Source organism: Grampus griseus (genome assembly GCF_964374135.1).
Source record: "Grampus griseus genome assembly, chromosome: 7".
NCBI lineage: Eukaryota > Metazoa > Chordata > Mammalia > Artiodactyla > Delphinidae > Grampus > Grampus griseus.
The window spans coordinates 66,000,131-66,026,659 of record NC_139001.1 but is presented as its reverse complement, the minus strand read 5'-3'; the positions used below and the strand labels follow the sequence as shown (position 1 = coordinate 66,026,659).

The following is a 26,529-nucleotide window of genomic DNA, read 5'->3' as shown; positions in this document are numbered from 1 at the left end:
CTCAGTGAGGCTTTTTCTAATCACTCTCTAAAATTTGCCCACCTCCTTCTCCATCCTAGGACTTCACTCCCTATCCCTTGTGCACTTACCACATGATACAGTGTATATTTTATTTAGTTATTTTCTTGTTACCTATTTATTTTCTTTCTCCCCTTCTTCTCTTATGTCCACTAGAATGAAGTTCCTCGAAGGTGAGAATTTTTTCTGTGCCTAGAAAAGTGCCTGAAACATAGTCGATGTCCCCAAAGTATTTTTTCATGAATGGTTTCCCATTTTAAATAGGACGCTTAGAAAGTATAAGACCAAAACCATAGAGCAAGTAAGCTGTGCTGCTGAGTCTGGAACCCAGGCACTCTGAGTCCCATGCCTTGCCAAGTACTCTTCACCTAGACCTGTTTACCAGATGCTGGAGTAGGACCTGGAGTGGCAGTGACTCATCATCCCTTGCTTACTTATTAATGGTGAAGCTGGGATAGTTACAGGAGAGAAGTTGTACTTTCAATACAAATTGGAAAATAAAATGGAAACAATGAGGAAAGGCTCTTAGAGCAGTTTTATGAATTCAGAGGCTGAATCTTTTTTTTTCATTCTAATTAAATTCATTTATTTTTAATTTTTTAATAGATCTTTATTGGATTATAATTGCTTCACAATACCATGTTAGTTTTTGTTGCACAACAAAGCGAATCAGCCATACTCATGCACATGTCCCCATATCCCCTCCCTCTTGAGCCTCCCTTCCACCCTCCCCATCCCACCCCTCTAGGTCATCACAGAGCACCGAGCTCATCTCCCTGTGCTATGCTGCTGCTTCCCACCAGCCAACTAGTTTACATTCGGTAGTGTATATGTATCCATGCTACTCTCACTTCGCCCCAGCTTCACCCTCCCACCCCATGCCCAGAAGCTGAATCTTAACAGATGAGTAGGAATAGCCAGAGAAGAAAAGAGGAGGTATTTTAGGTGATAGAAATAGCATTGCAAATACATGGAGGTGTATAGTTGCATTTTATGTTCAGTGCCCTATTAGTGGGATGGAAAAAAAAAAACATATAGTATTTGATAGAAGGTAAGACTGAGGCAGGAAGAAGAGTCCATATGGTGGAGACTCTTGGGACCATGCTAAGTATCCTGATAGTGAGTCATGCAGGAGTTTAGAGGGGTGGGGGGGGGGGTGTTCCTTGATTACACTTCTGTTTGCGATTGCCCACCCAGTGCCAGGTGTAAAGAGGGAGACCAGGGACTAGACCAGCACAGTGGTCCAGCTCAGTGAAAATGCCTGGGCAAAGACTGCAGTAGTAGGGATGCAGCTAAATGGGCAGAACTAAGAAATATTTGGCGGAGGAGTCAGGACTTCATTAGGTGGAATTAGGAGTAAGGGCAGGAAAGCACTGAGAGTGATTCCAAGTTTCTTGGCTTCTGCAACGGGGATGGTGTTGCTGGACTAAGATATGGAACATGCGAGAGAAGCAGGTCTGGTGGGGATGACTTCAGGTTCATTGTCTGACACAGTGACTTTGAGATGCCTCAGGGAAATCCAAGTAACAAAATTAGTCTGAAGTCTAAAGAGAGATCAAGGCTGGAGAGGCAGACATAGAGGTCATCTGCATAAAAGTGAAAATCAAACCCTGAGAATGGATCAGACTGCCAAGGCAAGAACGGGGAACAGGGAGCAGTGGGTGGAGAATGCTGGGGAACACCAGGTGGGAATGGCTGCAGGAAAGAGGGCTGGATGAAGAGGAACCTGCCATGGCAACCAAGAATCAAAAGTCGGAAAAGTGGAAGATGCCTAGGGGAGTTTGATGCAAGTGACAGAAATAGAACACTTAAAAAGGGCTGAAAAATTTTAAAGGGATAGTTTCTTCTGGAAAGGTCAGTTCTAAAGGAATGATGGAAGCAGATGCCTTATGGAAGAATAGATGAGAGATGACAAATTACAATAATTTTCCAAATTATTGGATATAAAGAGAGAAGTGGAGTAATATCAAGATGGCAGTGCAAAAAGTGCTTTGTTTCATTTTTCAAATGAAATGAGAAGGTGTGTTCTGGGTTGGTATTTATCCTATACACATTGCAATTATTCACTAGTTGCTTATGACTCCTACTAGATCCGATAGTCAGATTTACCTATTCTGATTCCATGGTGGAATCTATTCCGATCTATTCAGAATCTAGAGTCAGCAGTCAGGGTCATCGTTAAATATTTTTTATATTCTCCTTAGTGTGATTATAGGCTAAAGGGAAGAAGGTAGAAAAGGAATGGCTGAAGGTATGGAAAAATGGCAATTATTCTTAGCAAAGGTTAGCAAACTATGGCTGAGAGCCAAATGTGGCCTACTACTTCTTTTTGTATGACCCTCAAATAACGGTTTAACGTTTTTTAACGATTGAAAAAATAAAAAGAGCGTTTCATGACCCATAACGATTTCATGAAATTCAAATTTCAGCGCCCATACATAAAATTTTATTGGAACGCAGACAAATCAATTTGTTTACATACCATCTACAGTTGCTTTTGCATTGCAACAACAGGGTTGAATAGTTGCAACAGAGACCATATGTCTTGCAAAAGCCTAAAATATGTATTATCTGGTTTATTACAGAAAAAACTTGTTGACCACTGATTTATAGTACAATTCTTGAGAAGAGAGAGGGAGAAGATGGGATCAAGGGCACATGCAGAGGTATTGGCCTTGAACAGGAAAAAAGATGCTTCATCCTACAAAACGGGGAAAGGATGATAGGATTGTGCAAATATAAACAGTTTTGTAGGGGCTGGAGGAGAAAGAGGTGGGGGCTCGTCCTCACCACATACACCTCACACTCTAAGTGAAATGTGTTAGCTGCCATCGATCATGACATTCTAGAGGACAAAAACTGTGTCGTATTCATCTCTGTCTTCCCCACACCTTTCAGCACAGAACCTTTCTTTCAGCCACTCTCACTAAATATTTAATTGAATCCCAGGTGAAACTCTATTATAAGCGCATTCCTAGAAACCTCTGCCTTTAGGGCCTTGCATTTAATTCTCTTACTATCTGAGCCCACATTTATTCAAGTTTGATATGTTTAGAGGTGTAAAGAAAATGGAAGCTGACTTCTTATTCAGTTAATTTCCAGTTCACTAAATGGAGTCCATATAGTCAGAAAGAGTTAATATTCTTATTAAAATTGTTCTGTTTTTCCCTTTTTTCAGCTGGAATAGTTTTGTATATCAGTAAGGTGTTTTAAGAATAAATACTATACAAGTATAAGTCATTAATACAGATTTTTTTTAAAGCTACTAACAATGTAAAAAGAAAATAGGAACCACAGGAAAGTTTAAAAGTTAAAGGGGAAAAATTATTATAGAGTAGCATATATGACAACCCTCAGTTATTTTATTTAGCCAGCATGGTGAGTTTTAAGAGCTTGAATTTTAACACGCTTGGGTATACACTACTCATTCACTGCCATTGTCACAGTTGCTACTGTCTTATACCTGCTCATACGAATATATTGCCAGCCCGGACCTGAAAAGTATTTAAATTTCTAATTGCTAATGAAGAGTTATCTGAAAGCACAGAACAGTACAGATGACCAACTTGAGGTTTATTTTCATCATGGCTTAAATATACATGCACACATATACATACAAGAATATTTACATGAATATACATAAATTCACCCCAATCAGCCGAATCGTCAGCTCTCCCTTGTTTACTTAAAAAGTAACAGCATGACAGTGGTAATCATATTACAATATATAAATATATCAAACCAACACGTTGTACACTTTAAACTTTCACAATGTTATGTGCCAATTATAAGTCAACAAATAAATAAGCACCAAAATAAAAAAAAAGTAACAGCATGTTTGTGAAAGTGTCTATTTTACCTGTTAATCTATTGTGAAAATTAATTTTGCAAACACCCAGTTATCTAATGTTCTTTAGCCCCCCAATAAATCTTTCCATCTCCAAAGGGAGCTATACGTGTGATGACCTATAATGATATTCATCTTGGCATGATCATCGTTATAGTAATCTTCTAGTAAGGCATAGATTGCTGAAAAGAATACTCTGAAGTGACTGATGATAGCGTTATAATGCCCAGTGACAGAGAACATATCTATACATTCAAAGTAATAGTAACTAGGCACATTTACACACTCCCAGGCTGCCGCCTCTAATCTAGAAACTTGTCTAACATGTAAAGTACAGCACCAACTTGCAGTAAAATGATGTGTCAGGAGCTTTGGGGGAGAAAGAGAGAGAGAGAGAGAGAGAGAGGACATATGCAAAGGGAAAAAAAAAGCAAAATATTATGCCTATTAATCAATTCATGGGATATGAGAATTGGAAAATGGGAGTTTTTGTTTCTTCTTTCCAACTGCATTATTTTTCAACAAATACAAAATTTTGGTTCTTTGCCACTTTCTTCAATAAATCACTCTGGTACCAGAAAAAAAATCCCCAAACAAAGCAGTGCATGGTCTGTGAAGGTGACAGAAACATCAATAAAAATAGTCAGTTTAACTGTTGATCTCTATTGATAGAGGTGTACCTTTAAGATCACTTGTTCTAAATGGTATCAAACTCCTCATAGGTAAAGGCTAGGAGGAACAGGATATGGTTGCAGCTGAACATGCTTTTCATTAAGTATCTTACTTTAGGCTTTCTATCTGAACAACATTTAAATGCATTAGACCAGGATAAATGTTGGGAAGCTGACATTTTTTTAAAAAAATGAACAAAACATAATTTATTAGCAGACTGTTCTCTGGAAGGAGTCCCAGTTATTTACAAGTAAAGAAAAGGGATGTATAATAGAACTAATAGTTGTACTAATGAGCAAAATCAGGTTCTATTGTCACCATTTAGTTTTGACACATTAGAATTTAAGGGAATATAACTAAATTGAGATCTATAAGAATAGGAAAAATGTTAAATTTGCATTTTAAGCCATCTTTCTAGTCTCCTGTTTGTCCCATATTATGGAATTACTCTGCATGTGATACTTTTTCAAACCTAATATCATTTTTTATTCATCCTTATCCAAGGACAAAAGGTTAGGTCCTATTTCTTGTCTTAGAGAGCTCACAAACTATTATTTTATCTGAAAATTTCCTCTTGTTAAATGATGGGATCAATGGACTTCTCCCCTAAAAATATATTTTTAATAGGAGTGTCAATTTTATATAGTATACATATACTCCCAGGAGCAGAGGAAGTTGCTTAGTGACTTCTGTAAAGCTTTTTTGAAAATGACCCATGGTACTGGTCTATGTAGTAAGAGAATCAGGGAGTTACGACTGCTTTTTAGCACTCACCTTAACCATACTTTTCATAATACCTGTGAACAATCCTTATATGCCCATCTCTTTTCCTGCATCTTCGTCTATCATGTTATTCTATAGCCAACCCAAGCTCTATGCTATCTTTTCTCTCTACCCTTAAGCCACGTGGTTCTCACTGAGTGATTCCATTCATGCCCCGCAGCCTCTGCATCTCCTGTGACAGTGTCTACCCAAACCACCGGAAGCCTGGCTACCATGCTGAGCTTGAGTTATTCAAATCACTCTGTTTTTGATAAGAAGAAAAGCAACACAGTAATCAGGTGATAAAGTACTATTTAAAAGCAAAGCTCAGCGCTTCCCTGGTGGCGCAGTAGTTGAGAGTCCACCTGCCGATGCAGGGGACACCGGTTCGTGCCCCGGTCCGGGAAGATCACACATGCTGCAGAGCGGCTAGGCCCGTGAGCCATGGCCGCTGAGCCTGCGCATCCGGAGCCTGTGCTCCGCAACGGGAGAGGCCACAATAGTGAGAGGCCCACATACCGCTAAAGCAAAGCTCAAAATATCTGTGTATAATTTGGTTAACTACTTGATCAGATATGAAATGCAGGTCCGTATGGCAAACCAGACTTTTTCCCGTTATGTGCTTGGCTTGCAGATCTACTCTGTTAGTGATTTGCCTTTAATCTCTAAACTGTTTATTTCACTGGTGTTTATGATATGATTTGGCTCACTGAAGCTTAAACCTTTGAGGGGTAAAAAATGCTATTATTTTTATATTTAGTTATAACTGTCCACTTTCACACAGTGCATTTAGGAACAGGAAACATCCCCTTAAACACTATCCATTTATCGAACATATAAAAGGAAAGACTTTAATTCCTTATAGTAGTTACTAAGGGCTACCACTTGTCAAATACATTTCTGCAGTTAAATAATAAAAAGCCAGAGTGTTTGATTGAAAAGAGCACTAGTCTAAGCTAAGAAAGTGGCTACTTGAAATATTTATGCCTTACTTTTCCCACCAGTAAAACTTCTTCCTTGCATGGCTACTTAAGGATGAAAAGTATATTTAAAACACCTCAGGAGAAAATTCAAGTCCATCAAAAGATTGAATAAATTCAAGTTACCCAGCAAAACCCTCCCAAAGGCCATATGAAATTGGACTCATAAAGGGAGAATGGTTGAAATGTTTTTTTCTTCCTCTCCAAGAATGATTTCTTACGTTTCCAATTCAGCAACGATCCTTCTGTTTATTCTGTGCCTTGATATTCAACAAAAAGTCATTTCAATCTTGGCAATATATTCACCCAAACCGAAAATGAACTGTTCATTTGGGTTTCATTCTCTCTGCAAATATCATAAAATTACATTTATTCTCTCTTCTATAAATTTAACACCAATATTTACAAAATTCTTGCAATACAGGCCACATTATATTCTCTTTTGTCCTATGAAATTCACCACAATTAAACTGAAATCTTACTATTTTCCATAGCACAGTATGTCCCTTGCCTCAAGAGGAAAGAATAGACAGTTGTGATAGACAAAAACTGAGTAAGAAATTTCTACTTTGTAAACCGTTTTTCCTTCTGGTCCATCTGCTGTAGATTTGATGCAGGAGGGTGTTCTCATCATCAATCAGTGTCTCGATAAGTATTTCTTATGTTAATGGCCATTAAAGTCTAGTGAACTTAATGCTGAAAAAACATAAATACAAAGCTCTTCTATATGTAATATTAGTGTGTGGACATTTTAGTCTATCTAGCATACTTTTATTTAACACATGTCATGAATTGGTAGAAAGCTTCTGTTTACAGAAATAGCATTCTTAAAATAGCTTACATATTGGCAGACATGTTGATCCAAAATGTGAAATGTTTGTGAAGGCCCATTAGCAAAGCCTGAATACCTCTTACGTGCAAGTGTCTGTACTCTAAAAGAAACCTACCTCTGACTTCAAAGAGACTATGTTAGACAAATAAGTACATGCAAAATCACAGGCACTGCTCTTGGACATGGGAACAGTTGAAGCACATCTCTTCTGTATTTGGAAGAAAAGGAGGAAAGGGAGAAAAGTTGTTGGCAAAGAGGGTAGTAATGATGATTGGTACTTGAGGAAAAGGTCCAAGACATTTTATCAGTTGGAGGAATTTTTAACAAGGCTGAAAATGTGTTACCAGCTGTGGAACAGCTACAAGAGGAGAAAAATTGCAAGGTATCCTGTCTGATCCAATTCTCATAACCCTGTTGTGATGGGTGGGAGGAGGAAGTGTGTACAATATCTCCAGTTTTCATTTGTTTTTTATTGAGACGAGCTCAGAAAACACAAACTGGAAGCTGGTGTTAAACAATAATTCTGTCCTCTGAATAACAACCTGCATGTTGCCAGCATTATCAAACGTTATAAAGACAGCTATCTAAAAGCTGTGTACACCTTATGTCTATATTCTAAAAACATTTTTGCAAGAACTTGTGCAACAGCATTGAGCATCTCTGGTGTGAAAGCCTTGTGGTAGGCACTAAAGGTATAAATATGAATAATGTGGAGGCTTTATCTTTGAGATCCCAGTTTATTGGTATCTTTCTAGAAATGTAGACACATTAATACAGTATGATGTTATAAAGTGGATAGTAGAGTACTAAACAAAGACACATGAAAGAGAGAGAAAGGAATGGCCTTTTCTCTCCATGTGCAAAGGATATGGAGATAGGTTTTAAAGGGAGGGCAATTTTGAGCTAAGTCTTAAAGGGGAGGCAAGAGTTGATTGATGGAGGAAATAAGAGTATAAGAAATCAGAGGACCATCTCACAGTTAATACTGGCCTGTGGACTGAGAATGGGCTTCTATTCCAGACTCTTCTATTTATAGCTAAAGATGTAGGGGTCATTACAGATTAAAAGTTGCCCCTCAAATTGTTGCCTGGGAAACACTCTCCAACTATGTTATGATTGGTTCTTTTCCAGTATACAATTAATAACTATAACAAAACTGACAATAGTATATTTAGGTTCAGAAGTTTCAGCATCATTTCTCTCTGGGATAGCAAGAAAACAAGAGTTCCACTCCTGGACATTTGCTTTGCAGGCACTCTCCAAGCATAAGGAAAATTTAGTATGAATGCATCAATATTTTCCCAATTAGATGTTTTTACCTCAGGCTTTCCAATTTTTCTGCTGTTAAATTTCAACCGGAACTACATAATGCCCAGCTGTAGATTTTTTTTTTTAATTCTCAAGGTCGTCTTCCAGTTTAAACATGTATCTCTTAGCTCTAGTGCCCTTACCATTTTTTGTGAAAATACAATCTCTCTCCTCCAGGCAAGTAAAGTAATTTATCATAATGTAGGGCTCAGCAGCTGGGTCAGAAGTAGGGTTACTCTACTCACTGAGACCTTCTTGTGCCACCTCCAGTCACCCCTTCTCGTCCACTGCCACTGAGAGAAGGCATGGGAGTAGATATGTGAATCTCTTTGCAGAACCTCAAAAGTGAATTTAGAAAAGCAGTGCAGTATGTAGTTCCTTAAAGAAAATGTTGAAAAGGAATCTGTTCATCAATCAAAAGAAATCACATCTTTAACAAAGCTGGTAGACAGGATGGCATCGTGTCCAATCCAGCCTAAGGGTGGAGTGTGGAGGCAGAGTTCAATTTCCTTCATATCTAAAGGCTTAAACTTACAGCAGTTGAAATTGTTTGAACAATATCCTTATTTGAAGAACCTAGGGGCAAGACGGGAATAAAGATGCAGACCTACTAGAGAATGGACTTGAGGATACGGGGAGGGGGAAGGGTAAGCTGGGACAAAGTGAGAGAGTGGCATGGACATATATACACTACCAAACGTAAAATAGATAGCTAGTGGGAAGCAGCTGCATAGCACAGGGAGATCAGCTCCATGCTTTGTGACCACCTAGAGGGTTGGAATAGGGAAGGTGGGAGGGAGGGAGATGCAAGAGGGAAGAGATATGGGGACATATGTATATGTATAACTGATTCACTTTGTTATAAAGCAGAAACTAACACACCATTGTAAAGCTATTATACTCCAATAAAGATGTTAAAAATATATATATCCTTATTTTTAAATGCCTTTCTTACCATTAAATTAAGTTAGCATAATTAATTTTAATATAAAAGTTCTAATGTTATTAATTTTACATTGTATCAGTAACAGGAAACAGAACACTTGTAAAATATAGAAAAAGCCAAAGTCAAAAATCAAAATCACCTATTACCTAACGTCCAAAAGATAACTATTTTTTATGATTTTGATTCTACTTTTCTAATTATTTTATGCTTATAGATACTTAAAATATTGAGCCCGTAGTGTGTATATTGCTTTAAACTCACACATAGTCCCTTAATTCCTTTGATTCCTCTCCAGTCTTCTTCTATACATATTAGTTGTAATCATGTTTCTTTATATTTCTGGGAAATTTCTTCACTAATTATTTTTTAAGCATATGTATTGTTTTTACATAGTCAAAATACTGATTTCAATGGCTATCTGATATTCTACTACATTGATAAATATACATTAAGTATATTTAGGTAATTTAAAGTTGGTTTTTTTGTTTGTTTTTTTGCGGTACATGGGCCTCTCACTGCTGTGACCTCTCCCGTTGCGGAGCACAGGCTCCGGACGCGCAGGCTCAGCGGCCATGGCTCATGGGCCCAGCCACTCCGTGGCATGTGGGATCTTCCCGGACCGGGGCACGAACCCGTGTCCCCTGCATTGGCAGGCAGACTCTCAACCACTGTGGCACCAGGGAAGCCCCTAAAGTTTTAATTATTGTGTGATTTCTTGAAATAGCTTTGTATTTAAAAACCTCATTCTTCTTGTAGCCCATTAAACCATAAATTTATTGCTGCCACCTGGTTCCACAGTGGCCATGGAATATAGTAAATTAAAATAAAGGGAAAATGGAATAATGTAGCCATAGGTGTCCTAGGTCAAAGAAATACTGTATAAATAAAATGTAATAAGCATATGTAGACAACCTTAAAGTCACCTCACTGTGAATGGCTGGGAAACAGTAGCAATATAATGCCCAATTTTGTCTCAGCCGTCATAATTGCATGTTCCATAGATAACTATCAGTAATTAAAGAGGCAAAGATCCAAATCTTGCTTTGGCTTCAAAAGAGTAGCAATAGCTGTGGTATCCCCAGTTGTCGGCTAAAGTTATCAGGAGTTATAGTATTCAGATAAAATGTATTTACCGTTCTCTCTATTCTTAATCCCACATAAGAAATTCTTAGAATATCTAGAGTTTAAATGAGACTGTGATCAAAACTTGTTTTTACTGTTTATTTACAAGGCTAATGGCTTTTCTTCAATGGCATGTTGATGTTCTAAACTAAGACACATGTGACTAAGACAAGGTTCTTTAGCCTAACGACCGAATTAAATAACACCACCTTCCAATACGAAGGAACACATATGCACTATGATCACATGTGTACATAACGATCATATACTAGTATTATAAGGGTGTATAATTTCCTTCCCTCCAGAGATAAAAATCAGAGCCAAACATGGTTGGATCATGGTTTCATGTAATAGTGCTCTTTGATAAAACAGACATGAATAGTGAATACTAAACAGGAAGCCGACTATATGAACAAGGAAGAAAATGCATGCTTCAATTCAAAGAAACCAGTCACTAGCATTAATAGCGAGCCACGGGATTAAGCTCATTAAAAAATTTGCCTAAAGGAGAAATCTCATTTGCTTCTTGTATTTCTTCATGTCGTATGTTTAATATAAAGCACAGAGGTGGATTTTGTGATCTGGATCATGATTTTAATCTGCATAGAACACTTTAATAATAGTTTCCTTATCTGAGTACCACAATTAAGTTCAATTGATGGTATTCCAGATTTGAAGTTTGATTGTGAAGTTGTTTTTCTTTCTTTACCTTTAATCAGGCCACTGAGAGAAATTCTGTTCTCTTAAAAGTTAGCTGTGATGGAGGGAATTGTTTATCTAGGTAATCGATTTTGTCTATGAGCTCCTCTGCCAGGCATTGGGCACTCAGAGGTCAAGAAGGAATCTTTGTGTTCTTAGAACCATGTACTTTTGCCAGGTGCATGGTAGGCATTCAGTATTTACCACTGAGTGGCTCCATATCTGATATTCCTCTTGTATTTCTTTCTTTCTTTCTTTTTTTATTTTTATTCTTTTATTTTTTATTTATTTTTATTTTTTTATTTTGTTTGCGGTACACGGGCCTCTCACTGTTGTGGCCTCTCCCGTTGCGGAGCACAGGCTCCGGATGCACAGGCTCAGCGACCATGGCTCACGGGCCCAGCCGCTCCGCGGCACGTGGGATCTTCCCGGACCGGGGCACGAACCCGTGTCCCCTGCATCGGCAGGCGGACTCTCAACCACTGCACCACCAGGGAAGCCCTCTTCCTTTCTTTTTTAATGTATTATTATCTTTAATTAAGTACAAAGACTTTCCCAATCATGTCATCTGGAGATCATTTTATCCAGTGCTCTGTTTGGCCGCCAGTCTCTTGTCTCTCTTCTCAGCAATGGTAAGGCAGATACCCCTTCCCTGGGGAAGAGAGATCCATGGTTTGTTGTTTTTGCCAATAACAAAAATGTTGGAGAGCCAGATGGCAAAGCTGTTGCCATTGGCATCTTTCACATGAACTATATCAAAAGAAACAGAATGTCTTTTCTGGTTGGTGATCACAGCAATTCTTCCCAGGTTAGCATCTCCAGTCACCATGCTCAGGTTACCAGTGTCAAATTTGACAAAATCAGTAATCTTGCCAGTCTCCAAATCAATTTGAATGGTGTCATTTACCTTGACGAGGGGATCAGGGTAGCTGATGGTGCGAGCACCATGGGTCACCAGATGAGGGATTCCTTTTGTGCCCACAAAGATCTTTCTCATGTTGCACAACTTATACTTGGCCTCCTCAGGTGTAATATGATGAATAGCAAAGCGATCCTTGTTGTCATGGATGAGACGAAAATTCTCTCCAGTCTTGTCAATACTGATGACAACCATCAGGGTAGGTTATATCAGTGTGAACCTTGCCATCAATCTTAATGAAACCCTGCATGCAGATCTTCTTTACTTCATCTTCTGTTAAGGCATACTTATGTCTCTTCCTTAGGAAAATGATTAGGGGGAAACATTCCTTCAGCTTGTGGGGACTTGTAGATGGACAAGGAGCAAACACACTAGTCAGTTTATCCAAAGCTTTGGAGTTTCTACACAATTCAGGTGCTCCTTGAGACCATGAGCCATAGCTGCACTAGGCACAAAAAGACTTCCTCTTATATGTCTATCCATGGTTACTGGTATCTTCATCCATACTGTCTCCTAAATTAAAAATCCTAGATTCAGGGTTCCCCCTCACTCCCACTTAAGTATCTGTTGATTTATTTCCTTAATATCTTTCCTCTCCATCCCCAGGGCTGCCACTGTTTTCATTCAGAGCTTTATAACTTTTTTCTAGGATATTTCAACTGTCTCATTTGGTCTCCTTTCTTCTAGACCCTCTCTCTAATTCATTCTCCTGAGTTACCTAATAAAACACAGTTGTAGTCAAGCCACTTAAACATCCCCTATAAGTACAAATTGATTCTTAGTTGAACTCCAAACAACCCAGCATTACAAATGCACAATCCCATATCAAGATCAAATAACGTTACCATTTTCACAGTGAAATTTTTAGTTTCTTTCACATATACATTAGTCATGCCTCAGAATCTGTATGTATTATAGCTCTTCTTCCCAGCATACTCTTTTCCTTTTCCACAAAAGAACTCCTACTCATCCCTTAAGATTTATTTTCCATGTCACCTCCTCTATGAAGCCCACTGTGACTACCTTAAGTAACATGATACCAGTAGAGCCACACTGCATTAAAGCCATACTACCTGGATTTGGATACTGACTCTGTCACCTTGGCAAGTCACTTAACCAGTCTATGCCTTAGTTGTCTCATCAATGAAATGGAGATAGTAAAAGTAATTACCTCATAGGCTTGTTGCAATGGTTATGTGAATCAATTAATACACGTAAAGTAAAACACTTCAGTCTTGGTTAAGTGTTTGATAACTGTTAGCTATTTTTATATAGTTTATTCACTCCCCTCTTTATGTTCTTATATAATTTTCAGTTAGAGAATGTATCCCATTATGCTGTATCTATCTCTTTATATAGGTCCCTACCTCTAGATGGAAAGCCACTTAGCTTGAAAGCCACTTAGCTTGAAGACTGTGACTTATTCATCTCTTTAACCTATCAGAGCACCAAACCAGATCCTGAGCATATAGTATTCAGTGAATGTAAAATGAATAAATGTGTGAGTGAATGAATGAATGAATGAATGAACAAACTCAGGTAAATAATATGCCCAAACTGTTTCTGTATGTGTCTGTTACACAAATCAAAGTAGATTCAGTCTATTAGCCAAGTATCTATAGACTTGTATTGGTGAAATAAAATATAGGAAACTCTTTCTTGTGCCTTGAACCCCAAAGCAGTGTCATAGCCCTTCTAGTTACGATGTAACCTTCCCATTGACATGGAAAAGCCACTGGTCCTATTAAATTATTATTTTTTTCTTTTTTACCTGCTCAGTCCACGTTTGCTTTTGCATATGCTGTTTGACTCCATATTTTTGGTCTCTGGTTAGACATCTAATTTATTAATAAGATGAAATCATTATAATCAACTCTGATGGTCACTAAGAAATAAATGTATCCTTTGTGTTCTCAGAGAGGAGGTTTGCCTCATTTAAATGCTCTTTTCTCTTTATAAATGCTGTTTTCTGATGCCTTTGTGGTGATAAAGAGAATGAAGGGTGGGGGGGGGAACCTAGATACTTTCTTCTCTGGGTCACTTTGCATAAAGACTTCTTTACAGCCACGTTCAGATGATTTATGTACATATTGTATATGCAGCAGCAGCAGTTATTGAGCTATTCCTACCATTTAACCTGCATCATTCTGAGTGGCCGTTCACTGGCTGCTTAACTTAACATCTGCTACTTTGGTAGTCTAATATCCAGATAGGATGAAGAATCAGAAAAATAAAACTCCAATAGGCTTGTTTACTTCGATAGGTAATGGTGTGTGGTTTTGCGGGGTGGGGTGTGTTTTGTCTTAGTTTGCATTATCCAAAATTATCTATCTTTTTAATCTTTGCAGAATTAAGACATGTTTGTCTTTTCCCAACTTAGGAATCAGACAGCAGAAAGAAATATAAATGGTCTCCTCTGTGTACTGTATTTAAGGAAGGTCTTGTTGTTTTATAGTCTTTTGCAGCTTCCCAAACACAACATTAACAATATTTGATATTAACAAATTTTCACAATATTTGAAAGTAGACAAACTGAGGCCAATACAAATCAAAATACCCGTACAATTACTAAATCTGTCTAACTAAACTAGTTAAATGCTCTCTAGTTGTCATATATAATTGGTAACTGAATCATAAAACTATTGACTTTTAAGGCTATAAATGAGATCAGAGCTTGGCTTATCCAACCAATATAAAATTCCTTCTTTCTTTTTGACGAATTCCTTTCTCCTCATTCCTCAATTGTCACCTTTAGTTCAGGCTTTCATCATATCTTCTTAACTCCTCTTCCTCAACCTCCGTGCTGCCTTGGTGCTCTACGAGTCTAGACACGCCTCAACTGCCAAAGTTGCTTTCTTTATTCATCACTTTGACTATACCGCTTTTCCTATGCCTTGGTCACTTCCCAACATCTCATACGTTGCAAAAATCTCCTCACTTCAAGCTTCATTGCACTCCAAGAAGGGGCACTAGACTTCCTTTTCTCCTTCACCTCCCAACACATGCCTAAATCTCCTGTCACCCAAAACACTTCCTCAAAGTCCTCTCATTGTAGTTAGTAAAGCTCATGCCCATGTTTCTGGGCTTTTCCCAAAGTACCATTACTGGGAATTCCCTTTTCTCCTGGCTAGTGAAGCAATCTCTTCCCTATTAGTTCAGAAACCCCATTCCTGCAATACAATCTTCTTAGATAAATCAGTCCTTATGTGCTTTGGACACACCCTGAATTTTTTTTTTTGCTTCTTTCTCTGCCCTCCTAGGTTGTATTTTCTTTTAATGCATCCATTAAATTCATCCATTTCACTGAATATATGTATCAGACAGTCCTTTCATGTACTTTTAGGTTTATTATGTTGTCTCTGTCATACACATGTAAATAGGTTCCAGTTATCAATTGCTGAGTAACTACCACAACACTTAGTGTCTAAAACAGCAACCATTTTATTACATCTTATGAATTCTGTAGGACAAGAATTTTAGAAAAACTCAGCTCAGCGCTTCTCCACATAGTGACAACTAGGGTCACTTCATGATATCCGTTTGGTGGATGGGTAGGTTTGGAGGGTCCAAGGTGGCTTTACATACATGTTAGGCATCAGGAATGGCCGGAACCCTGAGCTCGGTTTGGACTGTTTGAGCAAAGTGCTTATATGTGGCTTCTCCAAGGCAGTCTTAGGGTAATTAATCCTCTTACATGGCAACTCAAGGCTCCTGGAAGACTCAAGAGGCTCCAAGAGGCCCAAGTAGAAGCTTTAAAGTTTCTTAGGACCTAACCTTGGAATTTCTAAAACATCACCTCTGCAGCCTCTATTGGATTAAGCAAATCATTAAGACTAGCTTAGAGTAAAGGCAAGTGAAATTGGATTCAACCTCTTGATGAGAAGGATAGCATAGGAATATGTAGCCATTATATGTAATATATAGATATAGAGATAGAGATTAGATAAATGATAGATAAAATCTTTTGATAAATGGCTTTAATTATGGTAATGATTTTCTGACTTTAGGAAACAATATTGAAAAGAAATTGTATTGATTGTACCTATAATGCATGTTGTCAACAAAATATTCAAACTTTAGAAAACATTCTCTCTACTTTACCACCCTCCCGTAACTTGCTCAGCACTTTTTTTTTTTTAACCTAGATAGACTACAGTCTTCTTGGGTACAATGTATATTTCATTTTTTATATCCCTAGCAACTGTCTCAGAGCTTGGTACACAGTAAGCTCTCAATAAATGTTTGCTGAATTGAATTGAATTAGTCCTGGATTTTGAGGCTGACATGGCCAACTTAATGACTTCTCTGAACATACCGTAAAGAAGGATAAAGGTAGCAAGAAAATCCAGCCTTATCAAGGATAAATCCAACAGGAGGTACTGATATATATATTAATATATATATTATATATTAATATATATTTATATATAATATATATATTAATATATATATATGCCAACTAATACAGTTCTAGAAAACACAGGTGATGGTATCAGTTAATCTTTTCCATCTTCCTTCATGCAGTAGAAATTTCAAGAGACCATCCATTTAGCATGTCTATGCCCAAATTACTGCAGGAGCTGGATAGCAAACATTCTGGATTACTTCTGACAAGCTTTAGTTATTTTGGAGAAAAGGGGGGCAGACAAAATGATTCTATTATGCCTTTGTCATTAGAGAAAAGCCAAGCTACTAAGAGTCAATAATAAGAATTGACATATCTTTTTGAATTCGCAGCTTCTAATATACAAAGTAAATTAAAACGTCCTTTTAATCTTGAATGGAATTTCCTTCTTTAAGCTGTGATCTTGTGTTTCTCTGTTAATTTCAAATTTAAAGAACTCTTGGCTGATGAAACTGTTGTATAAGCAGAGGCACTGTTGTTCATTGTGTAATGTGAGAATCAGAAACTCTACTGCAATTCTCTTGTCATGTCGCTGACAGAGTTCCAGAATTTTGATTGGAAGGATGGGTATATTTTATAATTTGTTTTAATTCTGAGGCAATTTTATGAGATTTGTTTCAAATTACTTACTAAATTCATTTCTATTTTTTTTCTGTATGTATTAGGAAAAAACTGCCTCTTGTTTCCAAAAGTCCTATCTACTCATTATATCTGTTTGTCTTGGCTATTAGGATAATGCATTTAAAAATTCTTTTAAATAATCATTAGAATTTTACATCATTTTTTCTCATTTTACTAATATTAGTGGACAATGCTTGAATAAAACCAATTTAGGGAACTGAAGTACAAAAATCTTGCTATATATTTCCATGACATGCTTTCCAAAAATTTTTCTGTTCCTGTTTTGCAGACTTGACAAATAAGGCATAAGATGATAAAATAACTCACCAAGGTCATTTAAGATAATAGTAGACCTGGGAAGCTTATTACTGTTTCATGATCATTTTGTCTCTTTCTAGGTCTTTCCAACTATGTTGTCCACCTTTAAATACCTTTTTCAACATTAATGAATTTAGTAAGCTTTTACATTTAATACATTGTTTACAGACTATAGTCTTTCTGTTGGAGACATTATTTTACTAATTTGTTTTAATTGCTAGCTATTTCTATATCCCTTGTATTTATTTATAGTTCTTTCTTACTGTAAATTATTTCTTTACATACATTCATACAAAATTCACATATATGGATTTTTATTTCTAATTTCACACCCATTGCCCCTCCCTGTCCCAAGAATTTGGAAGTAACGGTTTTCTACTGATTCTTTCCTTCCATTTGGCAACCATTTTATTTCACTGTTTTTGAAGTGATGCAGTAGGAGAAAAATGGCTGCCTTTTGTTTATTTCCTTGTACATTAACATGATGACATCATCAAAGATATTAGCTAGAATGTACATATCTTTAAGAACCCAGAGGTACACTATAAGCCAGAAACACTCTGTTTTCCTCTTCCTCTTAATGCCCCAAGGTTTTGCAGCTTTAGTGTAGCTCTTGTGTGCAGGGGGAAAAAGGAACTTGAGCATTTTGGAACAAATGCATTAAAATGGTGGCATTTAAAACATATCTGAATATTTTTTCAATGTTAAGAAAAATCCATGAAAAGGCAGTTATTTAAGTCATGAAACATTCTAAATCAATGCTACCACTACAAAAAATATTATAAAGCATGATGTTAAATCATTGTATTTAGAGACTGGCTAAAATATTTAGCCACATGTGCCTATTCTGGCTTTAAATTATTTTTTAAAATTTCCATTGACACAAAAAATTTTGTTATAATTATTTCCAAAAAATAACTTCTCATTAATGGAAGGTTTAAGCAGGTATATAGATTTACTATTTTTAAGATTACTGTATTACTTACAAACACTATTAAAATGTACTATATAACTGTACAGAAAATTTATTTTCTGATCTTCATTTATGATGCTTCTGACTATTCTTTCTGTGCTCTTTGTTGCACATTGCATGTACTTGTCATAGGATTTCCATTGAGATTAACAAGCAACAAGCTTTCAGTTACAAATTCAATTTAGATTATTAAAGAGATAAGAAGTTTATTTTTTTCATCAACTTCCAATTATTAAATAGCTTTTTCATTTGGAAATACACAATCCATTTTCAAATTTTGAGAAATAATTTTAGGTAGTTATTTTTAAATGTATTTTAGAAAGATAATCTGACTATACCTATGTGTGTGTATGTATATGTATTAATTCAATATTTACATAGCAGAAAATTCCTGTAAATGTTGAGTACTCAGCTCTGAAACTACTTGTTAACACTGAAATCAGATAAGGTAAACCATATGCTTTATTGAGGTAAGCGGTCTAAAATAAGTTACTGAGATTTTAAGAATTAATATGAACCACATGTCCTTTAGATCTTTAAATTGAAATCTTCATTGTTCTTTTAAGTCAGCTGTTCTAGGGATGTGTCATCTTTTGAGAAGATAAATTAATCATCTACCTCACTAATATACATCAATAAAAGAGACTCACCCTCTCATCTACTTTATCAAAAATAATTAGAACATCCATATTTTTATTCATATATTATATCTTATTTTTATTCATATATTGTATCTATTAGTGATTGAGATTTTCATTGAGGAGATTTTTAGGGAAACAGCCACTTATCCTTTTAGAGAGCAACCTCCTCCAATAAAAATAAACACCAGCAATCTAAAGGTTAAAACATACTGTCAGATCATTCAGTTAAGCAAGGCTCTTTAATAACATTTGTACAACAGTACTTTCAGAAAGCAGAAGGTAGGAAATAGCTCTTTGCTAGTTCCCCTTCCTTAAATTATTATCCAGCCTCTTATTAAAATAAAATCTAGTGAACTTCTTTTGAATGCCTGCTCAAACGCTTTCTATAATAAAAAAAAATCTTGTGAAGGGATTTCCATAAGTTGTGCTGCATTAATGACTTAGAGCAGCTTCCTAATCTGTTATTCCTTCCTCCTAGCAGACCTCAGCTGATAAAAATATCCATACACACAGTGAAGTCAGTGGCATGCCTGGCTTTCTCAGACAAAACTCCCATGTGATCACATATAGGCAGCCTCAGTGAGGCTGATGCCGTGCAGCAAGCAGTAGGTAATGAGTCTTTGTGCAGAGTGAAGCTCTTGTCGCTGAACAATAAAGCATACGGTACCAGCAATAAAACACAGGGCTGGCAAATTTCAGAAGATTCCGCTGAACCAGGAAGAACAGTGCCTTCGGTGATGCTGACACGCATTATAAAATGATAATCAATTTATTTTGGATTCTAATGAATAAAGAGTGCAAGGACTAAGACTACAGCTATTTGAACAGGTCAGTGATTTTATAAATTACTCCTACACTTCCTTGTGTTTGATTGGATTTAAATTAGGATGGTCTGATGTGTGTTTTGCCTTAAACAAAAACTTTGCAAGATATTTACAGTGTGTAATATGAAGGATGCACTTGAATTGACCCAATTCAATTAAATGGCTGATGTAGTCAGATGTGATAGAGAAAGGTTTATATGATTATAGTAAACTGAAAAGTTATTTATTCTATTTAAAAATTTATGGGTTAAAAATCATGCAATAATTTCTAATCTTCTATGATTCAGAAAGAACATAAAGCAGAATACTACTAACAAACAGCTCAAATAAAAAGCTTCACATTAATGTTTCCGGTATTAAAAAATCCTGTATTGCAATAGTTTGTGTCTTATGATTTGGATGATATATCCTTCAAAATTTATTGATGTCTTTCAGTGCACTGCAAGAGGTTTAGTATATTTAATTATTTAAATAAAAAATTTTAAAACCAAGAAAATTTTGAAATGTTAATAATGCTGTCTCCCAGAATAATGCATTTTATATTTAACTATAATATAGTATATATCTATAGTAATCTGTTGTGTGCCTTTTGTTTTGCATGTTATATTTCTTTTGATAGATGGAAAATATTATTGCATTAAACCTTTTATTTCATAAATATTCACTCATTAGTGGAGAAAACAAATTAGCTTAATTTAAAAAAGAAGAATTGATTAATTATGTTATGATGCATATTTCCATTGACTCACCATTTAGAAAAGAAGAATATGTGCCTTCATGGGTATTTATAAAAATATGTACACACATGACCTTCTGTATCTAGAAAATAACCACTTCTTAGGTTTATGAGCAAGAGAGTTTATGTTTTAAATAGAGAGATTGCTGTGTGTAGGAAGACAAGGAAGAAATAACTCTAGCAAATAATAGCACAACACTGAACATCTCTGTCAAAGACATACAAGCATTACTGCTGCATGAATCTTTACATTAAAACACATAGTTTAACTTTGCTCTGCATTTTTACTGCTGTATTGTTTTAAAGGCATCGTGGGACCTAAATTCTTTACAATTAATTTCTTGGACACCATATAGGATGATCTTCTCTAAGGCACTAGAGTACATTTAACATTTTATAGAATTACCGGTGACTTCATGTATTTGTATAGTGACTCAAATAATTGTATGCCTGTAAGATGCTGTTTAAACCACAACAAAAAGAAATACCCTATGTCCCTGATTATGCGTGTACTATGTATTCGAAGGGAAAAAAAAATAGCTATGTTTCAAAAACAAGAGAAGTTAATGAAAATTTTAAATTGGCCTTCCACATGTATTTAAATGAAGTATTTGACTATTTGAGTTTCCTTGGTTACCACTGTCGCTGCTGACAGCTTCTTTTTGGTGGGGAGGGGGGAAAGCAGCACTCCAAAACAAAGAGTTAAAAAACACTTATCCATTAATAGACGCGGGGGTGGGGTAGGGAGGCGGGAGGGTGTGATGCGGACAGCCCGGCGCAGTTGGTGCCCACTCCCCATCGCGTATTCCAGCTCTCGGGCGATTCAGGTATTCTGGCAGAACCGCAGTTCCACAATTCCTTACCCAGCATTCCGTTTCAGCTGCTGGAGGGCTGCCTGAGCCTTATGCAAATGAGACCAGCTCCGAGGCTTTGACTGCAGAAGCGAGAGGAGGGGGGCAGAAGGGAGTTCAGAGGTCACAGGGCTGGTGGAAAGGCTGGATCGGTTGCCCGAAAAAAAAAATGCACTGGGCTCCTCTGCAGCAGTGTTTTGCAGCAGTTACATGAAGTGTGCTTTATTTCTCAGAGTGAAGATCTTAACAGCGTGTGTGCCGTAGTCGTTTAAAGTAAACGCAGGTACGGTGACAGATTTCATGATGCGCCTGATTTTATTTCTATAAAAGACACTGATGAGGATTGGCTATTTTAACTCATTGTGGAAATTGGCAGGGTGTTCTCGATTTTCAGCTTCCCTTAACTAGTTTATTAAATCTTCTTAACGTTGTCTCAATTTGAAACGTAGGTGTTTTGTTCCAATGGAATAATGTCATGAGAGAAAAAACTGGTTTGGGGCTTCTAAATAATTCCATTTTGAGGAAAGTTTTTGACTGCAGAGAGGTGTCTGGGTTGAAACATCTAGCTGAACATCAAGACTTTCAACTTTTTGAGGATTTTCACATTTTTAAGAAATGTATTTTAAATGAGGTATCTGGAACTAAATAATGGAGTTCTTTTGTTCATACCCCACATGATATCATAAGGACAGTTTTAATAAGTTATATTTTCATTTCATTTTAAGAGAGGGTTTCAGTTTTGAGATACTTCTTTCTATATTTCATCGTTAAACATCTTATCAAAGAAATAATTTATTTGGGGGTCCCATCCTTTAAATACTTTAATTTTCATAATTGTTATTAATTTTCTTTGGAACTTTTTAGACAATGCTATTTTGAACTCAACGTGTTCAACTTCCTATGACTTTTCCTTTCAGTTAAATCTGGATTGTGAAGTGATCCTCATAAATGTCACAGGCAGGACAAAAGTCTTCTTTTTCCATGCACGAAATTTCACACTTTTGTAAAATGTGTTATCACATCATAGAAAAAAGTCTGACCTGAACCAAACAAATGTGTACTCACTTTTATTGTTCATATTGCTTTTTTATTTCCAAAGCATATTTTTAAATAAACGTAAAGCATCGTGATCAGACTGTTTGTCTATATCATTAAAATTTTTAAATATATCAATTCAGCAGTTACAATGCTGATGGGAAAAATGTTATTTTAATTTGCATCAAGTGTGCATCTGTCTACATTATAGGTTGTACGTGTATGAAAATAAATTGGAAAGATGAAGAGGCAAAATAATGTTTAGTCATGAAATAACTGCTTTATGCTTTCATATTTGCATAAGATATTTTGGAGTGAATTTTATGCAGCTTACGTACAAAGAGCTAGTACATGTTTAGATAAACTTTCTTTTGCATTGAAAAGGGGGTGTTTATTTATTATAATGATTAAGACTTGGCAGTTTGGCAACAATATCTTTTATTTTTAAATGGGGGGTGGGGGGGAGCATGGAAGGCAGACCAAAACAGGAGGATGGCCATTTAAAACAGTGATTTAAAACAGTGAAAGACAATTACTTGAAATATTTATGAAATCACTTCATAGTAGTCATCCAGGGCCAGATTCTCACCCTTTATCACTCTATGGGGACATTGTGACATTTATCCAGGATCCCGAGATTAATTTAGGAAAAGAAATTCATATTTTGGTATGAGTTTTTAAAAAACAAACTGCCATTTTCTTCTAAATTCTCTTTTGAAACTTTTAGTAATGACTGAAGCTTAAGGGGGTATATTTTAAGTCAATTGTTTCCTTTTTATGTTGAATGGAAAATGCTGTCCTCTGTCCTCTGGTCCAAACAACGTATTTGTTTACTTTTGTTTTATACATATGTATATAATTTATATATATATAAACATATATATATATAAATTATATATAAATATATATATATACATAGGTTATGAAATACCTATGTTTACATATATTTATATATGTATATATTGTTATGCATACTATAAATTATATATATTTTGTATGTATACATACATACATATATTTCAAACAGCCAAATAAAATCTTTCTTATGGTCAACCATATTTAATCCAACAATTTTGAAAAGGAAAAACTCTTTATTTCATTTTTAACTCAGGTAGTGCCCATAGTTTATACCTCCCAACCGCTGCGTGTGTTCTAGGCAGGGCACAGGGAGGGAGGAGGAGAGAACTGGGTTTAAAATTCATTTAGCTTGTCCAATACTATTAACTTTGTAAATGCAACCGCTACCCGTTAGCACATTCTGAATATAGAAATAAAAACAGTGCGGGCAAAGAAGGAGAGCCTGTGAAGATTCTTGGAGAAAACGTGGTAATAGACAAATGTGAAATAAAGAGAATTGTTGTGCTTCCGTGAGCCACGAGAGAGCTATATATGTCCTGCAGCAAATTTATGGCTTTGAATATCCTGGAGAATTTATGTCTCTATGCAAATTCACTCAGAACTTTGAAGTCTTTTTTGCATTTGCTCGAGCCATACTGCTTCCATTCAAATCTCAGCAGCGTGTACCTAGTAAGTTCATGGTCTGGATAGTTGGGTGTATACAGAAAAATGCATTTGTGTAAATGCAATTCAAATTAAATTTAGAAAGTTAAAGAGTAAATAGAATAATGTAAAAACAAATCATTGAAGGAAGTGCAGTTAGTGTACTTGAAGAGGTGATGTTACATCAGACTTCAAAGGAATCTTTAAGGATTTTTCAAAAATTAATTTCCTGCTTTCTGATTACCAGTCTGTCTTTGTCATCACTTGAAACTAGAGACCATATTGTAAGCTTGGAAAAGATGTTAGGGCAAACATGTCGTACTCAGTCTAGCAGTATGGAACATAGTCTAAAATCTACAAATAACTGTTGTCATCTCAAAATCGCATGTGTAGGTTTTAGGTTGTATTATCACTATATGTGTCCTCCTGAACTTCTGGTGCCTATGAAATAGAAAAAAGAAGAAAATAACTTATAACATATAGCAGGAAAATACTCAAAATAATTGAGTATTCAAAACAATCACATTTCTTCATTTTAACCTGGCATTTCTTAGGAAACAAAACATGATTGCATTTTTATCGCCTATTCTAAAATTTAAATAGAATTGTATCAGTTTTATTGAAGAGTATAAGGATGATAAATTTGCAAAATGATTTTAAAGGTCTTATTTTTATTCCATAGTATTAGACACATGGCAACATTATAGTAATACTTTGTCTAGGACAGTTGGAAAATAATCTGTACTAAATTAACCAATTTTCCAAACAGGTAAAGTTTATGACTTAAATGGCCAGTTTTTTTAAATGTGTTAATTGCTTTCATGGAAGCAAAATACAGTGCATGCCATTCTGCCTTATTGAGCAAAGTGGAAATCCATTTAGGCTTTTCTTCATGGCATAAGAATCATTATTTCCATCGTTACATTAACTTATTGCAAATGATAACACTGTTCCCCAACTGTACACCAACACTAAATGGTGTTTCTATTATATGCTTTTTGCATATAGTTTTATATGTTTTTTATATACTTTATATGCTTTTTATAAATTTACTCCTTCTTTTCTCATGTTAATATTTATTTTAATAGTTAACAATTATTCCTTATCTGAGAGTAATTCGAAAATCAAGTTTGTGCACTTTATTTTACATTAACTTCTAAATCATTTAGACTTCAGTGGGCAAAGAGAGAGAGATAACATCCCTCTATACTTCTCCTATGTACTGAACTTCTGACACGTACATATATGTAGTATACTGAGCATAGAAACATAGAAAATAGAATTTGTTTTAGTTTTCTTATGTTCAGGATATTGAAAATCATGTTTGAGCTCTAGATAAATGAGAAATTGGTTCTTGTTGCTACAATGAGAATCTGTCATAGTAAACCACCAACAGAAATTTGAAATTACTTTGTCTAATAAGGAAATGAGGAATCTCTAACAGGTATACCAAAGAAAACACGCAGACCAATTGTTTTGGTGGTGTTTGACTAAACATTGGTGTCATATACCTATTCTTGCCAATTTCAGGAATTGTGTCTATTTCATTCTTAAATCCTGGGGCTTTGTGATACACCATCACCATGCTAGTTAGGAAGAGTTGTCACTCAGGCAATCTCTTATTTCCATGCAAGCTTACGAATCCACATATTCATTTAGAAATGCATTTAGTCCTGTGTGTGTGTGCACGTACACGTGTGCACACCTAACATTCTCCCCAATCACATACAAGAAAAGTAAGACAACAGAGCCATCAATCCCCATTTCTTTTAAAATTCACTAGTGTAATGCATGTGTAAAGATACACGAGGTGGCTAATACCATAACAGCTAATAGGTGGTCTCTTACACTTTGAAGACCTTTGAAAAGCTGAAGGAATATTGCTTCTCATTCTGTAAGAATTAGAATAGTCCAAACTATTGGGGAAAAGCTCCATATTCTGGTCTTTTTTTGCCCATTAATATTTAAAAAGGCCTGAGAACTACTTTAACAAACCTGGGTAACTTTGTTTAATACAATAAAACGTTGTAAACTTAGGGCAATTCATGAACAATTGAAAAACCAGGAAAGTATTGTATATTGTTTTCTTGATAAGTAAGTGCTTTTATTATGTAGTTTATTGAGTGTGTGAGTTCAAGCTATATCATGGAGTGTGAAAAGACTGAATAGGAGAGTGGTTTGGAGCTTACCTTCATGTTCCAACCCTGGTGTCACTTCTAAGACATGGTCTGCAACTTACAATCCATGTGGCCTTGGACAGGGTACTTGAAAACTCTAAGCCTCATCTTCATCTGCAAAGTGGGGATAACTGTCTCTATATCAAAGGGTTTTTATGAAAATGAAATGGCATGATGCATGCCTGGCACAAAGTAAGATCATTTTAAGTGATAACTAATATTACTATTTTTCATCCCACAGGGGTTGATTCCCTGGTGCTGATAAGACAAGTTCAGCTTAAGCCTATAGTTACAGATAATCTTGATAAAACATCTTAGACTTCAATGGATGAGGAAAAGCCGT

At 35.9% G+C, this 26,529-nt stretch overlaps 1 protein-coding gene and 1 pseudogene across 2 annotated transcripts in view; one reads left to right on the top strand and one right to left on the bottom strand.

Moving 5' to 3' along the window:
* Positions 1-26,529, top strand: part of CSRNP3 (cysteine and serine rich nuclear protein 3) — a gene marked incomplete at both ends in the record, with an annotated part of 167,630 nt that overhangs the window by 61,615 nt on the left and 79,486 nt on the right. The gene's annotated exons all lie outside the window — the stretch shown is intronic.
* LOC309824940 (small ribosomal subunit protein eS4-like) lies at positions 11,767-26,204 on the bottom strand (annotated as a pseudogene). The gene is made up of 2 exons: positions 26,199-26,204; positions 11,767-12,550 (listed from the first exon to the last, which is right to left on the bottom strand). The product of its transcript is annotated as a small ribosomal subunit protein eS4-like (transcript).